The sequence below is a fragment of the Terrapene carolina genome, unplaced genomic scaffold (assembly GCF_002925995.2).
Source record: "Terrapene carolina triunguis isolate 2854851 unplaced genomic scaffold, T_m_triunguis-2.0 Scaffold42, whole genome shotgun sequence".
In the NCBI taxonomy this organism is placed as follows: domain Eukaryota; kingdom Metazoa; phylum Chordata; order Testudines; family Emydidae; genus Terrapene; species Terrapene triunguis.
This window is the reverse complement of record NW_020664393.1, coordinates 8,627,329-8,634,304: the sequence shown is the minus strand read 5'-3', so window position 1 is coordinate 8,634,304 and position 6,976 is coordinate 8,627,329.

The window sequence follows — 6,976 nt, the reverse complement described above, 5'->3', positions numbered from 1 at the left end:
TTCTGATGGGTAGTAAGTGCTCCATGCATCTCAATGGCATATTAACCCCAAGACCAAGGTTCTGTAGCTCCCATCCCAGCAGAGGAGTGTGTGTGTGATGGGAGGAAAGAGCAGCAGTCCAGTCCCGCCCCTGTCACCGTCCCCAACCACATACACCCAGCTGCTGAAGCAATACTGGGGAAGAGGGGAGGTGTCTTCCTATTGCCACTCCTGCCTCTGTGTCATGGTGTGCTTAGGGTCCTGGATTGCTTTAATCTGACCCTGTATGAAAGAGAAATGAATACATGTAACTTACTTATTAGCGGCCTCATTCTGATCTCACTTAAAGTGACTTCAGCGGAGTTACTCCTGACTTACACCAGTGTGAGCGAGATCCGAATCAAACCCCTAGATCATGACAGTCAAGAATGTAATGCAGTGGCAAAAAAGGCTAACATTCCGGGGTGTTTTCACAGGAGTGTTGTATGTAAGACATGGGACGTCATTGTCCCTCTCTACTCGGCACTGGTGAAGGCTCAGCTGGAGCACTGTGCCCTGTTCTAAGCACCACACTTTGGGAAAGACATGGACAAGTCCATGAGAGAGACTCCAGGAGAGCAACAGAAATGACAGACACTTTAGAAAACCTGACTATGAGGAAAGGTTTAAAAAAACAACAGCCTGGGCATGTTAAATCTTGAGAAACGATGTCTCAGGGCAAACCTGATTACAGTCTTCAGATATGTTAAGGGCTGTTATAAAGACGATGATAATCAGTTGGTTTCCATGTCCACTGAAGGTAGGACAAGAAGTAATGGGCTTAATCTGCCACAAGGGAGATTTAGGTTAGATATTAGGGAAAACCTTTCTAACTCTGTTAAACTCTGGAATAGGCTTCCAAGGCAGGTAGTGGCATCCCCATCATTGGAAGTTTTTAAGAGCAGGTTGGACAAACAGCTGTCAGGGATGGTCTAGGTATAGTTGGTCCTGCCACAGCATAGAGGGATGGACTTGCTGATCTCTCAAAGTCCCTTCCAGCCCTACATTTTTATGATTAATATGATCTTTCAAATTATTTGTATTTGAGTTTATCTATGGTGTAGCCAGCTCTCATTTAGAGACCATGAGGATTATTTTGATAAATGCTCGTTTGGGGGGAGAAGACTATGGGCATTTGCAGCGGTGTGGGTGTGAATCCCTTTTGGCTTGCTCACTTTTAAGGTCTCCGCTCAGCAGAATTCTGATTTAGTTTATTTTGAAAGAAAGAGACATGATGCCACTCATGCAAAAAAAGCAAGCAAGGCCAGAACACAAGGACGCTTAGTGTGGATGTTCTGTGGTGAAGTAATAGGATTTATGCACAAACCTTACAGCATAGGTGTCTGAGTTATCCTTGGCTTTATCTACCAGGCATTTACAAAAGGGCCCTCCTCTCCCTGCTTAAATTTGTTACTGACAAAGCCCTTTGTCATCAGAGTTATACAATTCTTATTTCCAGCATTGGTGTTGGTCCCCCGAGTGACCTATCCAGAATATAGTGGATAATCCTTAATATTTAACTGAATTGAGCAAACAAACCAATCATGCAAAGGTAATATGAAAGCCAGATATCTGAAAGTGGGGGAAGAGGAGGGAAAGGAAGGCTGTATTTATGTCTTGTGGTTTATGCAGACCCTATACAGGTCTGTCTCATCTTACGCACATTTAACATACACAATTTCAACTTTACGCAGTCGGCAAAAACCAAAAAAAAAAAAAAAAAAAAGAGAAAAACAACAGTTTTAATACTATACCTGTAGTGCGGGCGATTTCGCCTGCCATTGAACTCAATGGGGTTTTGGCTATACGCTGTTTTCGCTTTATGCGCTAACCGCGGAATGGAACCCCCGAGTAAGATGAGACAGACCTGTATAAACTTTTGTAGGATACTAGACAGCTCTGCTGAATCAGTCCCCAAATATATTCAAAGTCTAGCTTCTCCAGCATTGGTCCAGATTCACCCTCTCCATCTCTTCCCCGTTAGCTTCCCGTGAGTGGAAAGATCAAAAGAGGTAAAAAGCAATCTTCTTTCTGCCTCTTAAAAATCTGAAGATTAATATAGTGACAGCAAATGAGATGGGGAAATTAGCATTGATATAATCCAAGCAGAGGTTTCCCAGACACTGTTCAGTCTCTGGCTCTGGCATTGCTCCTTAAACCTGGCCTGCTACTCAAGTCCTGGGCCTTTATTGGTCAGAGACTGCCAATCGTGCTACATTGTGTGGTACTTTGTCAACTGCCCGACACAGAGATTAGGGATCACAAAATTCATTTCTCCCTGTAAGCCAGGGATCTCAAATTCAAATGACCACGAAGGCCACATGAAGACTAGTACATTGGCCCGAGGGCCGCATCACTGACCTGCCCCACCCCCCCGCTGCCCCTGCCCCACCTCTTCCCACCCTTTCCCCGTCCCCATTCCAATCCCTTCCCCAAAGTCCCCACCCCATCTCCGCCCCCTCCCTGCCCCTATTCCAACCCCTTCCCCAAATCCCCGGCCCTGCCCCACCTCTTCTCCGCCTCCTCCCCTGAGCACGCGGCTCCCTGCTGCTCCCTCCTCCCTCCTGGAAAGCGCTAAGTGCTGCCAAACACCTGTTTGGTGGCGGGAAGCGCCTGGAGGTAGGCAGAGGAGCGGGGACACGGCGTGCTGGGGGGGAGGGGAGCTTGGCGGCTGCAGGAAATAACTTGGGGGGCGACAGGGAGCTTGATGGGCCGTAGCTAATAACTCCGCGGGCCGCGTGTTTGAGACCCCTACTGTAAGCTTTGGTGATGTAGCATATTGACTAGCGTGTACGTGTACAATGCACGCCAGTGCTCAGAAGCTGGATCAAGAACAACTGGATCAAGTGTTCCTCGTGGCAGACCTATGAAGTGGATATAAACCTGAACTCCAACCACAACAATGGGGGATGCGCCTTTAAATCCAGCTTATGGGAGACTTTGATTTTTAACGCTGAGCCCAAAGTTCTATGAATGCACGAGCTGACTTCCTGACAAAGAGGAAGTAAAGCGAGTATCTACACAGCAAGAGCTGTGCACAGGCTCTGAGCTAGGTTGAATCCAGCTAGTGCAGGTAACATAGCAATGAAAAGAGCTCAATGCAGGCAGCATATGCCCAGCATGGACCCTGGATATGTACTTGGCTTGCTAGTCTGCATAGCGCAGCCTTCACTGCTATTGTTACCTGTGCTAGCTGGATTCAAGCCAGCTCAGGTAGGCTAGCCCATGCACAGCTCTTGCTGTGTGGACATATGCATAATCTTGTGATTAGAGTACAGCATTGGGGATTCCCTGCCCTGCCACTGACTCCATCTGGGAGTTCAAGTTATTCAAACTCTCTGGTTTTCAGTTTCCCCATGTGTGAAATGGGAACAATATTTACCTCCCATAGAAGTGATGAGGCTTAATTCCTGTTTATAAAGCACTATACAAATCTACTGATGAAATGTGCTCTAGAAAGGACAGAGCAGTGTTGGCCTATGTTATTACTGTTGTCTCCAAATATAAAAGGCTAAGGCACTTAGTTGCTCCGACCACCACCTATTCCCTAATGAGACCCTTATGTCATAAGAGTGACCCTACCCCTATATAGTAGTTTATAAGCAATCTTTCGCATTTGACCCCTTTTCAGCATAACTGGACTTTCATGCATCAAAAGGAGGCTTGCCACTAGCAAAGAGGATGACGAGGTGTTTAGAAGAGCTACTTAAATAAAGGTTTCCTGTCTGTTTCTGAGACTGCATCTGGGCTATCAGTCTCAGTGGAGGAGTTCTACATTTTACACACACACACACACACTTTTTATGTCTATCCTGAGAATAAGGAAAAGAGTCATCCAGACAAGGGCTCTCTCAGTCAGTAATGCTATTATGTGGAAGTGTGTGGTCATCACAAAATGCTTCATTTCCCCAATCCCACCCATCTTCAAAACGGAAGTGGGAGGGGGAGGCACTAACTAGTGCAAGCCTTGAAGTATGACCCCTTAAGTAAAGTCGGATATTTCTGTGTTATTACTCCGCAGTTCAACAGTCATGAGCAATTACCGGAGCAACTTACTCATCCCCATGAGTCACACAGACCCTCACTACATTCATTAAAACAAAATAATAAATGAATTGGACCATTTCCTCAACTATTACCACCCAAAGAGATTAAAATAGAAAGCTGAGTGGCAGGGTAGAGGAAGAGAGGGCTTGGCAGGGGGGATGACTGAGGAAGATTGTAAACAGGATTTCTTTCAGTAGGTACCTTAAAGGTGCAAAGAGGCCAAATTAGAGATTCTGCTCTCACTCACACTGGTGTAAACCTAAGTAGCTCCACCAAAGTTTCCCAGGCTTACACCAGCGAGAGGGGGATCTGAGTCTTGCCCTTGTCTTCACCCATGATTTTCACTCAGCCACCACTCAAAATATGGCTTGCTTATTCCCAACACTTATGCCTGCTGTGGTCTTTATTTGGGCACAGTTCTGGTATCCCCTAGGCCAGTGGGGGCAGGACTGTGCCCTTGCAGAGTAAGATCCAAAGAGGGGCATCTAAAAGTGGCACAAACTTGGGGGAAATTGTTTATTTTAAAAGAAATTGGCCTGTCATTAATTTTCTCCGTTCACATACGGTTCCTGTACTTGTCTAGATGTACTGCCCTCCACCCTTTCCCACAGCTTTGCCTGCAGTCAAGCCACAGTCCTGCATTTAGGATATTGCTGTGTTGCCATCGAAATTGTGATTTTTACCAATTCATTGTGATGGCTCCAATCAGGAAGCAAACTTCACCTTCCAAAAAGAAAACCTGGGTAAACAAAACTGTCTGACAACAGCCCCACATCTAGTGTGGGTGCTAATGTAACGTCACAGCCAGAGCAGAGGCCTGGGACTCAGCACTCCTAGGTAGAGCTGGTTGGGAGTTTTCTGATGAAATGGCATTTCATTGGAAAAATACCAATTCGTCAAACCCAAAATGTTTTGTGGAAATATATTGGGAGCAGTGAACTTTCAAAAACTACAGGCAGGGTTCCACCAACAGAACTGTACCTGCTTTCCTGCCAGGGAGCTGGCACTTCCATGTCCCAGGGCAGCCCCACCACGCAGATTGCCCCAGCCTAAGGAATCCAGACTTCCTGTTGCCACAGAGCCAGGAAATCCCAGGAACCTGAGCTGGGAGTCCGGAAACCCTGAGAGACCCAATTTGAGCTGGAGCTATCGGGTTTCCAGGCTTCCCGCCACAGAGCCAAGAAGTCCTGGGATGGGCTTCCAGAGCCTGCAGCTCTGGCACAGTCTTGCCAGGCAGACTGCCCTGGGTCCAAAGACTCCAGGGCTTCTAGACTCCTGGGGCAGCTGGCTCCCCTGGCTGTGGGAGTCAGGCAGTCTGGGGACCCATGGGCCCAGGAGTCTGGAAGCCTGGGGTTCCCAATCCTGGGGTACGTCTATACTTACCTCCGGGTTCGGCGGTAAGCAATCGATCTTCTGGGATCGATTTATCTAGACAAGACGCGATAAATTGATCCCGGAAGTGCTCGCCGTCGACACCGGTACTCCTGCTCCACGAGAGGAGTACGCGGAGTCGACGGGGGAGCCTGCCTGCCGCGTGTGGACCCGCGGTAAGTACCTTGTAGTTCGAACTAAGATACTTCAACTTCAGCTACGTTATTCACGTAGCTGAAGTTGCGTATCTTAGTTCGAACTGGGAGGTTAGTGTGGACCAGCCCCTGGAGTAGTCTGCATGGTGCTGAAGATCCTGTCAGCTGCTGACTGAAACTGAACTAATTCTTGTCAGTTTCACTGCTGCCCACCACTTAATAGCAGCAGTGAATCTATCAAGAATCATCTCAATTTCTGGTCCTGGGGAGCACATTTCATTTTGGAAACAGCGGGTGTCAGAATGAATCCAAATTTCACAGTGTTGAAATTCCCTGCAAACTGTGATGGTCACATAAACACCACCCTATACCGGAAACCTACTGACTGCTATACTTACCTACACGCCTCCAGCTTCCATCCAGGACACATCACACGATTCATTGTCTACAGCCAAGCCCTAAGAAACAACCGCATTTGCTCCAATCCCTCAGACAGAGACAGACACCTACAAGATCTCTATTAAGCATTCTTAAAACTACAATACCCACCTGGGGAAGTGAGGAAACAGATTGACAGAGCGAGAAAGATACCCAAAAGTCACCTACTACAGGACAGGCCCAACAAGGAAAATAACAGAACACCACTGGCCATCATGTACAGCCCCCAGCTAAAACCTCTCCAGCGCATCATCAACGATCTACAACCTATCCTGGAAAACGATCCCCCACTCTCACAGGCCTTGGGAGGGAGGCCAATCCTCACTTACAGACAGCCCCGCAACCTGAAGCAAATACTCACTAGCAACTACACACCACACAACGAAAACACTAACCCAGGAACCAATCCCTGTAACAAACCTCATTGCCTTCTCTGTCCCCATATCTACTCTAGTGACACCATCATAGGACTCAACCACACCAGCCACATCATCAGAGGCTCATTCACCTGCACATCTACTAATGTGATATATGCCATCATGTGCCAGCAATGCCCTTCTGCCATGTACATTGGCCAAACCAGACAGTCTCAACGTAAAAGGATAAACAGACACAAATCAGACATCAGCAATGGTAACATACAAAGGCCAGTAGGAGAGCACTTCAGTCTCCCTGGACACTCAATAGCAGATTTAAAAGTAGCCATCCTTCAACAAAAAAAACTTCAAAAAACAGACTTCAAAGAGAAACTGCAGAACTACAATTCATTTGCAAACTTAACACCATCAATCTGGGCTTGAATAGGGACTGGGAGTGGCTGGCTCACCACAAAAGCAATTTTCCCTCTCTTGGTATTGATACCTCCTCATCAATTATTGGGAGTGGACCACATCCACCCTGACTGAATTGGCCTTCAACCAGGGCCGGCTCTAGGATTTTTGCCGCCC